At 36.8% G+C, this 15,878-nt stretch overlaps 1 pseudogene; it reads right to left on the bottom strand.

Moving 5' to 3' along the window:
- Positions 1 to 14,519: 14,519 nt before the first annotated feature.
- Positions 14,520 to 15,253, bottom strand: LOC137656201 (uncharacterized; annotated as a pseudogene).
- Between the last annotated feature and the right edge of the window lie 625 nt (positions 15,254 to 15,878).

The raw sequence follows: 15,878 nt of genomic DNA, 5'->3' as shown, positions 1-15,878 counted from the left end.
TCGACCCCGAGCGTCAAAACAAAAGATGTTTTTCTCACGTGACTCACCCCCGTGACTGAATTTGTGGGTGATCGACCTGCAGTCGGTGTCTCGCCTACATGCTCTAGTAGTGTCCAGATGTGCATCGCTGTAGCTGTACTCCTTCCCAGATTTCTGAGACGCGTCGGGGTCGAGCGCGACCGAGTTTACCCTTCTAAGGTAAGTTGCATAATTATCAAAGTTATTACGTATTATGAAATTGTCGTAGAATGGTGCAACTTGTATAGGTTATCAGTTGTGGAAAGTCTTGGTGGATTGTTTGGCTACCATGTGCATGATTTTTTTTTTAGTTGAGATGTCGTTCATCACCATGAGGACCATTTTACCGCGAGTGCCCCTTTTTCAGTTGTTTTCATTTTTTGGCCAAGTCATTTTTCCGTAAGAAATTGCCAAATAGTGTCGCAAAACTTTTGCTTTTTTAGTGTTGGAAAGTATGTCTAGATGATCTGGCTACCCATGCGTGACTTTGTTTTTGTCAGATACGCCGTAGATATTGGTATGTGGGGTATTTTCCTGCGGTTGCCAATTTCTGTTTTTTTTTCAATATTTGTAAAAATTTACTACGTAGTAAGGAATTGCCATATATTATTGATTTTTTTTCATGTTTATTTGTTAGAAAGTGTGCCTTGATGGTTGGGCTAACGCGTGCATGTCCTTTTTTTTATCTGAGATGCCGTATATTAGAATGTTGGCCATTTTTCCGCGAGTGCCCCTTTTTATTTGTTTTGCATTTTTTTGCTTAGTCATGTTACCGTAAGGAATTGGCAAGTAGTGTCTCATAACTTATATTTTTATAGTGTTGGAAAGTGTTTCTAGATGATCTGGCTACCCATGCCTATCTTTTATTTTACCCAGATATGGCGTATATATATAGGTATGTGTTCGATCTTCCTGTGATTGCCATTTTTTCGTTTTTTCCCATTTCTTTCAAAATTACTACGTACTAAGGAACTATCACAGAGTAATGATTCATTTAGATGTTTATTTGTCGGAAAATGTGCCTTGATGGTTTGCCTAGCACGTGGCTGAAATTTTTTTTTCTGAAATGCCCACCATTAGCACATTGCCATTTTTCATCGAGTGCCCCTTTTTATTCGTTTTGCATTTTTTTGCTTAGTCATGTTACCGTAAGGAATCGGCAAGTAGTGTTGTAAAACTTATATTTTTATAGTGTTGGAAAGTATTTCTAGATGATCTGGATACACATGCCTATCTTTTTTTTTAGCCAGATATTGCGTATATATAGGTATGTGTTCGATCTTCCTGTGATTGCCATTTTTTCGTTTTTTCCCATTTCTTTCAAAATTACTACGTACTAAGGAACTATCACAGAGTAATGATTCATTTAGATGTTTATTTGTCGGAAAATGTGCCTTGATGGTTTGCCTAGCACGTGGCTGAAATTTTTTTTTCTGAAATGCCCACCATTAGCACGCTGCCATTTTTCGTCGAGTGCCCCTTTTTATTTGTTTTGCATTTTTTTGCTTAGTCATGTTACCGTAAGGAATTGGCAAGTAGTGTCGCAAAACTTATATTTTTCATAGTGTTGAAAAGTGTTTCTAGATGATCTGGCTACCCATGCCTATCTTTATTTTTAGCCAGATATGGCGTGTATATAGGTATGTGTTCGATTTTCCTGCGAGTGCCACTTTTTCGTTTTTCCCATTTATTTCAAAATTACTACGTACTAAGGAACTATCACAGAGTAATGATTCATTTAGATGTTTATTTGTCGGAAAATTTTGTTTACTTCTTTTTTGATTGAATATCATCAAATTTTTTTAGCTAAAATATTATATTGTTTTACAATTTTTTTTTCGATTTTATTTCCCTTAAAAAAAATTTTTTGGCTCAGAATTCTAATTTTATAGTCGTAAAATAATCGACAATTATCCAGCAACCCACCATACAATTTTTATGCATATCCAAGAATAATTAGATTAGTAAATAACACCTTGAAATTGACATACCCTTCCTACATTTCAGGTGGCAGATTAGGGAGTCTGAGTCAGTGTGGTTGGCGGCCATTTTGTGGACATATCCGAAACGTAAGTTGCCCTATCTATACATATTCTTGTTCCCTATAGAATTTGTGATATTTTGGTATATTTTTACCTGCATAAATATCATATTATATAATAAATATATGAATTTTTTTTACGAAATTTCTAAGTACTCAAAAAATGACCTTTAGATATGGCCCCTGATATAAATGTAATTTACAAAATAATGAAGATTTTTTTACATATTTCTATTTTAGGATAACATATGTTTATTCCCTAAAAAAATTAGCCAATTCCTATTTCATTTGGGTACCCAAAAAAAATTCATGAAATTTGGACACATTTTTTTGGCCAAAAAAGGTTACCCTTTTTTTCTCATTCCAGATCTTCACCTCCATGGGTCTGACTTCATCCAAAATACATCAAGATGTGTCCTAAACATTCAAGAATCAATTCCTAAAAGGATTTGTGTATATATGTATAAATTTTTTCTTTATGAATTTTTATGTAAGGTCTTTTTTTTTACTTAATTTTTTAGAATATTTATAATAAATAGTTTTTCTGCATATGAGTAGTATTTATCTTTACAGTAGTTTTAAGCATTCATTGAATTTTTTTTGGCAAAAAAAAAGGAGGTCACTGCAAAAACAAATTTTTCAAGAATTTTTTTTTGCGTCGGGGTCATGCGCGACCGAGTATACCCTTAAAGGGGTGTCCGAGGAGCGTACCTATCCAGGGTTAAGGTACCTATCCCTCTTTTCCCCTCTTGATTTTAAGAAGTGTCTTAGTTATCATATTGCCTCCCGGACATGGAATATGTTAATAGCTTTTGTTCATGCTGGCCATCGATGAATATCTGATATTGAGGAAATTCATAAAACAATCCCGAAAAGATCTGACTTCTATCCATAGATGAAGCAGCGAAAATCATTTTGGCATAATATAGTAACAATGTGCATACTTCAGCCGCACCAAATTTCCATCATTAACTGATTATGATTAATAGCTGCTTTGCTTGAACTGTTACATATGACTTTAGCTTTATTGGATTAGAAAACGGAATTATGTCTCTACTTTATGATTGTAAAGAGAGGCTACTTCATGAGATTGATAGACATGTGAACGGACAGACACACAGGGAATAACTGTTTCATGATCGTGTCATTAGATAAATCGTAAAAGACCCAGTAACTGTATGTTCATTTAAATAATATCATGTATAACCTATCATTCAGTTTCCTTCTAGATTAAATATATCGTTCTGACTCTAATCCTTTTTATCATTTTTATATAACTGTTATCTACATTCGCGTTTAGTAACTTAATCAGTATATACGTATAATTTCACATTAATTTTTACAACTATTACCTAATCAATGATTTGACATATCGTAAGGCTTGTGCACGAGATTAATAACTGAATTCTACAATTTCATGTACGAAGTCTATTAAAAGTGAAAATTTGGTATTTAAAGTAATAATCTCTAAAACAGTATTGTTCAAAGGAATATTGTTTTCTAGATAAAAAAGACCCTTATCAAATTTTTTTTAATATGATTAACTTCTCTCCTTTTATTCTGACATATGAATAGACCGTAGTAATAAGCATGTTCTTGTGTAATAACACAAAATCAAAAATAAATATCATTAGTGTGTGTTATATATGACGGATCATATGCTATCAAAAATCTATAATAAAAAAAAAGGTTTTATGAGTCAATGATGCTTCATTACATGCAACTAGATTTCCATAATAAACTGTTCAAATCTATTGGGGAAGGAAGATATTACATTGAAAATAGCACCTATTTTTTACTATTAATGCAAGCCCCTATTTAACATCGGCATATAGAGCCCATTATTAGCTACATAATATAGCCCATAGTTACATTTGTAGAGCATTAGAAAGAAAGCAATGTGAAAGGGTACAGAAGATAAGTATAACCCATCCTACAGTGAAGAATTAGATATTTTTTAATGGCCAAGGCATTCAAATTTAAACCCGGAATACTTTAGGTAATTAACACTTTTTTAATCATTGTAGAAATAAATATTGTTTGGCTTTACAACTTATCATATTTCTTTTCAAATTGATACATGCATTATATGATGAATAGAAAACAACGAATCCGTTATGCTGATTAACGTAGGGAATGCAGGCATAAATATTGATGAGAAGAATTGTTCCTTACTTCATTTGCATACGGAAAAAAAATCCAATATGCTATCAATTCTTATTTAAATCATCCATCCATCCATATACCAAAGGCACTTCCCCCAACTTTAGGGGGTAGCCGACAACAAGGAACAAAACAAAAAAGGGGACCTCTACTCTCTACGTTCCTCCAGCCTAACCAGGGACTCAGCCGAGTTCAGCTGGTACTGCTAGGGTGCCACAGCCCAACCTCCCACATTTCCACCACAGATGAAGCTTCATACTGCTGAGTCCCCTACTGCTGCTACCTCCGCGGTCATCTAAGGCACCGGAGGAAGCAGCAGGGCCTACCGGAACTGCGTCACAATCGCTCGCCATTCATTCCTATTTCTCGCACGCTCTTTTGCCTCTCTCACATCTATCCTCGTATCACCCAGAGCTTTCTTCACTCCATCCATCCACCCAAACCTTGGCCTTCCTCTTGTACTTCTCCCATCAACTCTTGCATTCATCACCTTCTTTAGCAGACAGCCATTTTCCATTCTCTCAACATGGCCAAACCACCTCAACACATTCATATCCTCTCTAGCCGCTAACTCATTTCTTACACCCGTTCTCACCCTCACCACTTCGTTCCTAACCCTATCTACTCGAGATACACCAGCCATACTCCTCAGACACTTCATCTCAAACACATTCAATTTCTGTCTCTACATCACTTTCATTCCCCACAACTCCGATCCATACATCACAGTTGGTACAATCACTTTCTCATATAGAACTCTCTTTACATTCATGCCCAACCCTCTATTTTTTACTACTCCCTTAACTGCCCCCAACACTTTGCAACCTTCATTCACTCTCTGACGTACATCTGCTTCCACTCCACCATTTGCTGCAACAACAGACCCCAAGTACTTAAACTGATCCACCTCCTCAAGTAACTCTCCATTCAACATGACATTCAACCTTGCACCACCTTCCCTTCTCGTACATCTCATAACCTTACTCTTACCCACATTAACTCTCAACTTCCTTCTCTCACACACCCTTCCAAATTCTGTCACTACTCGGTCAAGCTTCTCTTCTGTGTCTGCTACCAGTACAGTATCATCCGCAAACAACAACTGATTTACCTCCCATTCATGATCATTCTCGCCTACCAGTTTTAATCCTCGTCCAAGCACTCGAGTATTCACCTCTCTCACCACTCCATCAACATACAAGTTAAACAACCACGGCGACATCACACATCCCTGTCTCAGCCCCACTCTCACCGCAAAACCAATCGCTCACTTCATTTCCTATTCTAACACATGCTTTACTACCTTTGTAGAAACTTTTCACTGCTTGCAACAACCTTCCACCAACTCCATATAACCTCATCACATTCCACATTGCTTCCCTATCAACTCTATCATATGCTTTCTCCAGATCCATAAACGCAACATACACCTCCTTACCTTTTGCTAAATATTTCTCACATATCTGCCTAACTGTAAAAATCTGATTCATACAACCCCTACCTCTTCTAAAACCACCCTGTACTTCCAAGATTGCATTCTCTGTTTTATCCTTAATCCTATTAATCAGTACTCTACCATACACTTTTCCAACTACACTCAACAAACTAATACCTCTTGAATTACAACACTCATGCACATCTCCCTTACCCTTATATAGTGGTACAATACATGCACAGACCCAATCTACTGGTACCAATGACAACACAAAACACACATGAAACAATCTCACCAACCATTCAAGTACAGTCACACCCCCTTCCTTCAACATCTCAGCTTTCACACCATCCATACCAGATGCTTTTCCTACTCTCGTTTCATCTAGTGCTCTCCTCACTTCCTCTATTGTAATCTCTCTCTCATTCTCATCTCCCATCACTGGCACCTCAACACCTGGAACAGTAATTATATCTGCCTCCCTATCATCCTCAACATTCAGCAAACTTTCAAAATATTCCGCCCACATTTTCCTTGCCTCCTCTCCTTTTAACAACCTTCCATTTCCATCTTTCACTGTCTCTTCAATTCTTGCGCCGGCCTTCCTTACTCTCTTCACTTCTTTCCAAAACTTCTTCTTATTCTCTTCATATGACTGACCCAGTCCCTGACCCCACCTCAGGTCAGCTGCCCTCTTTGCCTCACGTACCTTGCGCTTTACTTCCACCTTTTGCTCTCTATATTTTTCATACTTCTCTATACTATTACTCTGCAGCCATTCTTCAAAAGCCCTCTTTTTCTCTTCCACTTTTACCTTCACTCCTTCATTCCACCATTCACTGCCCTTCCTCATGCTGCCTCCAGCAACCTTCTTGCCACATACATCACTTGCAATCCCAACAAAATTTTCTTTTGCTAACTTCCACTCCTCCTCTAAATTACCAGTTTCTCTTACTCTCACCTCGTCATATGCCATTTTCAACCTTTCTTGATATTTACTTTTTACCCCCGGTTTTATTAGCTCTTCAACCCTCACTAGCTCCCTTTTACATCCACCTACTCTATTCCCCCACTCTTTTGCTACAACCAATTTTCCTTCCACCAAAAAATGATCAGACATACATGGGTAAGAGTGGCAAATGGAAGAGTAGTAGAAAGGGCATTAATGGATTATGTGTTGATAACTAAAAGAATGTTTGGAAGATTGAAAGACGTGCACGTGCTTAAATCATATCTAAGTATATTGTTCTACCACTTTCTACCTACCAACGTCTTGTTATTCACCCCCCCCCCCTTCCAAAATAATTATCTTAATTAACCACTCATTGTCCAATGCCAATGATACTCTATCATCTGTCTACAAGGGCAAATTCCTTTATTTACATACCACTTTAATCTTGCAGCTTTATATTCTACCTTTATTTATGGGTGACAACTCATATAAATCGACATTTAGGCAGAAATTACTTACAGTAGATAAAAAGGAACAATTTAGTTGGATCAAAAGACTGTTTTCCTTATATGTCGATTGCCCTAATTCTTTCGGATAAGGAACCTTCCTTTTATATTGCACTTGATTAATGTTCTTATATCTATATCTAGTCTGTATTTATATAAAATGACTAGAAATTTCCTTATGTAAATACATTCTAAATAACTTAAGTCAATGTACTTCTTGGTTCTCCTATCTATGCCTATAAAAATATGAATGGAATTTTAAAATTAGATACAACAACAACATCTACTACTGCGGCTTCAACTACAACTGATAATAATAATAATAATAATAATAATAATAATAATAATAATAATAATAATAATAATGGAATCAGTGATGCCTGCATCAGTTACATTTACCAGCTGAAAAGCGCATATGGATGTGAAACGAAATATCATTTGCACATTCGTAATGAAATCCATAGAATCGTTGGTTAATTTGTATTAAAAGTTAATTGAATTCCCTACAGATAATGCCCTCATTAATTCCACACTAATCAAATCTGACTGCATTATTCATATATAAGAATTTCCCCCTAGCAATCCATTCATATTTCTCTGAATTTTGGTAATGAAATTTATGTTGCATCCCAGGTACTTCAATGGAATAAATCTCATTATTCTGTTAGAACTGAATTATTATATGAACATTGGCGAAATGTTCCAAATATCTAAATGTGATATTGCCACGATGAAGCTGGGAATGTACATATGAGACAAAATTGTCACAGCCACTACATTCGTGCAGTTGAAAAACAAAATAATAATAATAATAATAATAATAATAATAATAATAATAATAATAATAATAATAATAATAAAAATAATAATAATAATAATAATAATAACAGAATTACTCAGGACCGCAATGCAGCCCTTCCTTAACATCATCAGATCACAGTGCCAATAGGTCATATAACTAACATAACATATCAAAACCTAAAGTATTTATGAATCTTATAATTATATGTGGTAGTGGTTAGTAAAAGACAAATACCTCATTGTGTCTCAGATCTCATCCGTGACAACTGTAAAGAATTTGTGTTATAGTTATTGCATTATTGCTTCATTTTGATCCCCCGCATTTGCATCCTGTTTGGGTGAGATTTTCTGTCCTTGTTGATGGATAGTTTTACAATTCATTCAGTATAATAACAAAATGCCAAAGGGATTTTGTGGTTCAATGCAGGAATATGGCATGGCATCTCGGTGTTGGTCATACTGGGGAGCAGGTGCGAGTGAAGTCAGCGTAGAGGAAGATATCCCTCAAAAGCATAACTTTTGCAAATGATAAACTTTGTGAAGGTGCTGAGCTGAAACCTCCAAAACTGACCCTTATTATGGAAGTGGAAAGTGATTTAGAGGATATTGAAAATACTGTAAAGGAACTATGTTCTGAAGAAGGAAAACGAGAGGACAAAGAAGAGAATAAAAAAATAAAATAATATTAAAAAAAAAGGAAGAAAAAAAACAAAAGAAAATTATCAAAACTAATGAAAGCTGCCAAAATAACGGCAGAAAAAAAAAAAACAGTCCCGAATATAAAAGAAAAGAAGAATGAAAGTGAAAACTAGGTTGGTGAACAGGTTATCAAAACTGATGGTGAAATAGATGACCCGAGTGAGATAGAAGCTGATTATGTAGATGTTAAAGATGATTTATTTAGCGATGAATATTCAAAACCTAATGGATTTGAGAGTAATGGAGACGATGATATAGAACGAGATTTTATTTTTTTATTTTTTTTTAATGCCTTTGACTAGTAGAGATCAAACAGTCGCAGGTTATGAGGGTACCGAAGAAGACAAGGATCTAGGGGACGCTGCTGTTTGGACTGAGCGGTGAAAAGAACGATGACGGTGGATGAAAAATTAACAACTGTCACCCATACATCCTTTCAAAGCTACTTCGAAAATAACAGGGCTCCTTTCCATCCCCTCTTTTGGATTTTCCAACTGTTGTACGATCGAATATGCTCTATTGCCGCATTGAAGAAATTAATGATTACGCAGTGCATGAGAGAAGAGCAACAGAGGCTGTTGGTATATCCATGGAATGGGTGCAATATCATTGAATTAGGGCAATATCTTGGGAAAATTATATTGTTAGGATTATCGGCTTACCCTACACCAGGATGATCTGGGCAATGAACAAAAAGTTCTTCATGGGTTTTTTCTCAGCAATGATGTCATGCAAGTATTTCGGGGTAATCTGGAAGTACTTTCACGCATTCAGCAGACGCGCCACACCAATACGTTGAATGTCATTCGGTCCCTCATGAAGTACTATCATGAACAAAAGAGAGTGAACATGAATCGCCTCACTATGAATCACCGAAGCTTTTAAACAAATAAGTCATGGAAAACTCAATAGATGGCGCACCGCAAGGACATTGGGCGCAGAGAGGGATAGGAAGTATTTATTTTTCTAAAGCATTGAGTAAAGTCTCCATAATCTGACATCGTTAGAAAGTGATAGATGATTTTGTAGTTTTTGACGTTACTGGATTTGCGTGTAAAATATGCAGTTAACGGAATATGCTGGATAAATATGAGAATAAAATTATGCTTACGATATCTACAATCTTGAATTGGTATTCTCATATATTATCGTATCTTATCAACAGACATGACAAACCAAGGGTCATTACAAAAAATTTTAGCTTAAATGTGTACATAAGTGTTTTATAATTTGCAAGTCGCCTATTGTAAAAACTACATAAACATTTGTAGAAGCAAGTCGGCAATTTGTTTTTTATTTCACTTGCGTTATTAATGTAGTTACCACAAACTGCAGTTTCATATGCAAATATTCATAGATCTGTCATACTGCGTAATTGGCCATCATTCTGAGAGAAGGTGAGCTATATGGTGCATGACACCCAATGCCTGTTTTCAGACACTTGAAAATACTGATTTTTTTGTAATTTGATATATATTAAGTCAATATGAAATATGAAGATACTTTCACCATAGTTAATATTTAGTAGCAAGAGAGAAAGGCTGAACGAAATTTTTTTTTATTATGTGACAAATATTCAAAATAATGAGAGAGAGAGAGAGAGAGAGAGAGAGAGAGAGAGAGAGAGAGAGAGAGAGAGAGAGAGAGAGAGAGAGAGAGAGAGAGAGAGCGAGAGAGTAGCTTTTAGTTTTTGTTCTACATTCACAACATCGTAAAACAAGCCTCATGTTACTACTTTCATACTATCACCCTGTCAATAGCTAAGCAGATATTGCGGAGAATCTATTTCATTATCTAAATGTTTGAGTGGGAATTTAGTCCAGGAAAGTCTCCCTACGTCAGTTACACAAAGATCATCAGGGGAGGATAATGAGCACTTACACTCGGGGCACAAACACCCTGTTAATAACTTTACTGCCGCAGTTTACTATCCGTCACTCTTAAATACTAAAAGGGGAAATTTGCTGTGTCCAGAGGCCAGAGAACTCCACACATGAAAATAAAAGTAATGTGATCGCCTACTCTAGCTTTGTCAGGTCTATAGTCATCTTGCACTCTCAGGCTCTGTTTCGGTTCTGTCCCAGTGACCCCAGTGAGATGCTGGACAGGTATCTTACGTTAATGTAATTAGGGACAATAAAAAAAATGGGAGCAGTGATGTAAAGTAGTTTAAAAGTTTAAAGATATGGATCTTTACCTTCGAAGCAGATATTCTATTATAAGTCACTCGCTAACACACCCTTTTTCAAGTTACTTACTCCTTACAAATATCGGGTATTCTGTCCCGTGATCAAATATTCATAATAGACACATTGAAATAATTGAGGGAGTAAAAATACAAAGAAGATTTAATTAACTTACTCTTTATTTATTTCACAAATTTACATAAAAATAAATGGACTTTTGAACAACACAAAATTTAGCAAAAAGAAATGCAAAGTAATGGAGAATATGGTTGAATAGACTCGTGGTCTTTTGCAATAATCAATAATCAAAATTGGGTTGGACACGTGGCCCATGTGACCCAGAGACTGTGCTAGTCTCAATAGCAAAAATGATATCAAAAAAATATTTACACACAATCCCACCGCACACAGTCCGAAGTATGTAATAACCAGATAACCTACTCAAGTTAAAATTAGTCTAAACTAAAAATGGGAAAAAATCAAGTGGCCACTTATGTAGTACCTGCACTCCTTGGACGACAGTCCTTTGCCCATAATTGGCTGTTGACCTGGTTGCACTTTGCCCTCTTGACTGGCTCACCCCAAAAATTCTCACTTTGGCAATTAAGGTTTACCAGGCTCTTCTTCTTCTCTATCTCTACGACCGGCAGGACTTCTCTGTGAGTCGAGTTTAGGGAAGGGGGGAGAGGGGGTGAGCCTGAGGTGCACAGATCCACTCACTGGCCAGTCGGCCAAGTAGGTCAGACAGCCACAATTGCTTCCGTACGAATGGGGCTAGCTTATGGTTGAGAGGGATCACCTCGTTTCGCCTTTCCAGACATGTGAGAGTCATCATGCGCAAGGTAACCCACTTGAGGAGCCATATCGGGACTTTTGGACAGGGCAATATATTGTTGCAGGGAGTGCATAGGAGGCAGGATTTTATACTAAATACTCTAGAGAAATCTTGCTGCTCTAAGGGAGTTTATATATACAACAATCCTACCTATTCTGGCTTGCTAAAAATTAAGAATTTAAATGATAAATTAGCAATTTTCTGGTGCGATGGGCATACATCTTAAAATTAACAAACCTTAATTGGTGTTGAGAAATAAAAGCTGCTTTCAATTCAGCAGTATAAGAATTGATTAAAAATTAGTTTAGTAATTTATCTCGTCCCACGTAGTTTAAGGAAAGATCCAACATGCGCCGGGATAAGACCCCTTGCTGTGCGTATTTACGCTGTGACGTCACGAGCATGGCGTGCGCTGCTGTCAACAAAGTTAGTAGATTTAAAATAGTCCTCCCAGTGTTTTGATAAAGAAAACTTAATGTAGGAGAAAACGTTTAAGGGGTAGCTACAGTATTATTAGGAGAGTCAAAAATACAAATGAAAGAAGAGTGAAGAAAACTTCTTCACAGATATACTTATTAGTTTCAAGAATAGCTTGACATTTTTTTACGATGCTTTGTTGTTGGAAATTTGTGGCAAAGTAGTTCTCCAGTGCTCTTGTATGAAGAGCTAATGGGAATGCGTTAACGACCTTTTTTATTGATATTTTATATGCTCTTGCAGGAATTCATTTTTTCTATCATGAAAAGTCAGTGGCAGGGGTTTTTGTAATTCCCAGACTCATTCTTGTCATATGGGAAGTGTTACTAACCACTAGTGGAAACCTTTGCAAGTTAGGTTGGCTAGTATATAACCCATCTTAGGGTGCACATTTCACCTCAAACTAATTCTATCAGAGTTTATTTTTACTTCATGAGTCCTATATTAGATAACAGATATTGTGTCTAAAGTGTTGTACTCCTGGTCTGTCAACTTTATTATTATCTTACTCAGGGCCGGATTTAGGCATGTGGAGGCCCCTGGGCAATCTATGTGTGGAGGCCCCTGGGCAATCTATGTGTGGAGGCCCACCCTGCTTGAGGCGGGTGGCGAGCGAAGCAAGCCTCACCGGGAGGCGCTGTAAGCTCCACCAGGAAATCATCATTGCCGGTCGTGCCAGTAATGAATTTTGGTCATTTTAATCACTTGTGCAAAATGACCTCTCCTGACTCTGTACACTCGAGTATAAAAAGATTATGAAAAGCAATTTCAAATAAATAGCATGTTTTATTACCATAAATCTAAATATGTTAGTTTGCCTTCACTCATCAGGACTCTCACACCTGACTGCACAAACTGACCATTTTTCGAAGGTGAATAGGAAGGGGTAGGGACATTTCAGCGCTGCCAGCTCAGCGCCGCCGATTCAGCGCCGCCAGTTCAGCACCAGCCATTTCAGCGCCAAGCCTTTTCAGCGCCGGACGTTTCAGCACTGTGGAAGTGTGGAATTTGTGTGTGTGTGTTTATAAAAAAAAAAAAAGGTTTTGAACAAATATCTATTGATAAAAAGTATTTATACTACTGTGTTTATAAACAATAGAAAAGTTTTTGAACAAATATCTATTGATAAAAAGCATTTATCTTCCTGAATAGTTAAAATAGTCCAAAAAAAAGTTCAAAATACATATATTAGTAAACCTACTTTAATAAGTTATGCGCAATAGCTTGTAAATGTTCAACCTCATTTCTGTTTCCATAATCCGATAAGATTTTTAATATTCTTTTTTTTTTTTGTCTGCCTTTCGGTATGTCAACGTGCATACGTTTTCGCCTTTTCAACTTATACCGCCACTGCAGATGGTGGATGGGTGTAATCATTCATTTTCTTTAGAACAGCTTCTTCTAACGTATGAATTCTGGGCCAACATTTACCGTCTTCATGACATCTCCAGAACTTTACATTTGTTTGTGTCTTGCTTTCTTTTTCATATATATATATATATATATATATATATATATATATATATATATATATATATATATATATATATATATATATATATATATATATATATATACATCCATCATATCAGAATTTCGCTCGTCCTCTCTGACTCTGAACTGTATCCTCTATGGTTTCCCAAAGACTATATTTAGCAGATTTTATTTTCTTTAACTAAATCACGGTTTACAAATGTATACAAATATTTCCTTTAAAGATTTCAATTAAACAACAGAAACACCGAAATCAATAAGTAGCGGTTTGGCGCTGAAATTATACAAAGTACTGTGTGAGAGAGAGAGAGAGAGAGAGAGAGAGAGAGAGAGAGAGAGAGAGAGAGAGATTTTAAACAACGGAATCACCGAGATCAATAAATAGCAGTTTGGTACTGAAATTATACAAAGTACTGTGTGAGAGAGAGAGAGAGAGAGAGAGAGAGAGAGAGAGAGAGAGAGAGATTTTAAACAACGGAATCACTGAGATCAATAAATAGCAGTCTGGTACTGAAATTATACAAACTACTGTGTGAGAGAGAGAGAGAGAGAGAGAGAGAGAGAGAGAGAGAGAGAGAGAGAGAGAGAGAGAGAGAGTTAAAATTTCTTCAAGCGCTGAGATGGCTGTCACTAATTTTTCATTGGCGCTGAAATCAACAGGCGCTGAACTGGCGGCGCTGAATCGGCGGCGCTGAGCTGGCGGCGCTGAATAGTACCTAACCCGAATAGGAAGCATGACCCATACTCAGTGCCGCCAATCTTAAAATCAAAACCAAAGCTTTTTCGTAAAATAGAAAAACTATAGTGGTATCAGTATTTATAGACCAGACACTTTATAAGACTTGGCCCTTGCAAATTTAGTGATGAATATGTCAAAGTCAATGTCTCTGAGGATGTCATACTCAATGCTCATCAAAGCCAGGTGACTGAGTCGATCATGATGCATTGTAGTACGAAGTTTGTTTTTTTGTATACTTTATTTTGCTGAATGAACGTTCTCCAGAGCAATTTGTGACCATAAGCACCAAGTACATCCGTAGGATTATCTAGCAGTAATTTGTAAAGGAAATGTTCCTTCCCAAAGCTATCAGTCTTAACATAATCATCCAGAAACTGGGTGAAAAAGCTGCAAACTGTACAAGTTCAACACCAAATGATTGATCCAGATCATCTTTATATTCACAAACTAATTTTACTTCAGCTGCTTCTATGTCAGTACAGCTCAGTGATTTTAGTCCGGATAAGAAACCAAAAAGGGAAGAGCTGTTCTCGTAGGCCTTCAAACGTTAATTAAGGGAACTCAAAAACTGATCAATTACTGGAAGAAAATTATCAACAAGAAACTTTTCAGAGTGTGAAAGAGTTACTTCCTCAGATCGTCCATAATCCAATGGATTCAGGTGCACATTGCGGTGACGAATGCGTGGTGGAGAATATTAATCGGTTCCAGATAAGTCCTGTCCCTTTTTCTCATAAACATGTAAGCACTCTCACTTTTCATGTACAAAACATTCCAAGGACTTTAACAGAGCTACTGCTGTGTTCAGATCAAGTTTTGGGTCTTGCAGTGTGTTACTTGTAGCATCAACTCCGCCAAGAATGTCATGCCAAAAAACAACATAAATGGCAGTCTCTAATTTGAGCATCTTGTCATCGAGTCCATTGGCCACATACCGTGCTTTGGCTAGCTCATTTTTATAACTTGCTATTTTGACAAGAGCTTCACAGATTGGGTGATATCCTTGAATAAGTGCTTTCACGGCATCTGCTCGACAGGACCATCGTGTTGTAGAAACCCTCTTTGGCACCGATACTGGACCAGATTCAAGTTTTCAGTAGGTCTGTAAGGATTGCATACCGCTGTGTAGAAGCTGTGAAAAACACATAAACTGCCCCAAGAAAACTGAAAAAAAAAATGTGAGAGCTTCCATGACAACATTCAGCTGCAGCTTTTCCAACCAGGTTCAGTGAATGACCAAAACAGGGTATCCAAAGTGCATGAGGATTTTCAGCTTCCACTTTGGCTTGCAGGCCATTATATCTCCCACTTATAGCAGAGGCGTTATCGTATGACTGACCACGATAATTTTGAATGTCAATGTCATTATCTTCCAGAAACTTTTTTAATCCTTCAAACATTTCTTGCTTGAGCCTTGTGTCCTTGGTTTGGCAAAAACTTCACAAATCTCTCTACAGGGGTGTCATGCTCCATATATCTGAAAATCAGACTTAGATGATCAACGTGGCCTTCATCTGGAGTGAAATTAAGAG

Source organism: Palaemon carinicauda, chromosome 17 (assembly GCF_036898095.1).
Source record: "Palaemon carinicauda isolate YSFRI2023 chromosome 17, ASM3689809v2, whole genome shotgun sequence".
Taxonomy (NCBI): domain Eukaryota; kingdom Metazoa; phylum Arthropoda; class Malacostraca; order Decapoda; family Palaemonidae; genus Palaemon; species Palaemon carinicauda.
Note: the sequence above shows the minus strand (reverse complement) of the source record. Positions and strands in the feature narration are given on the sequence as shown.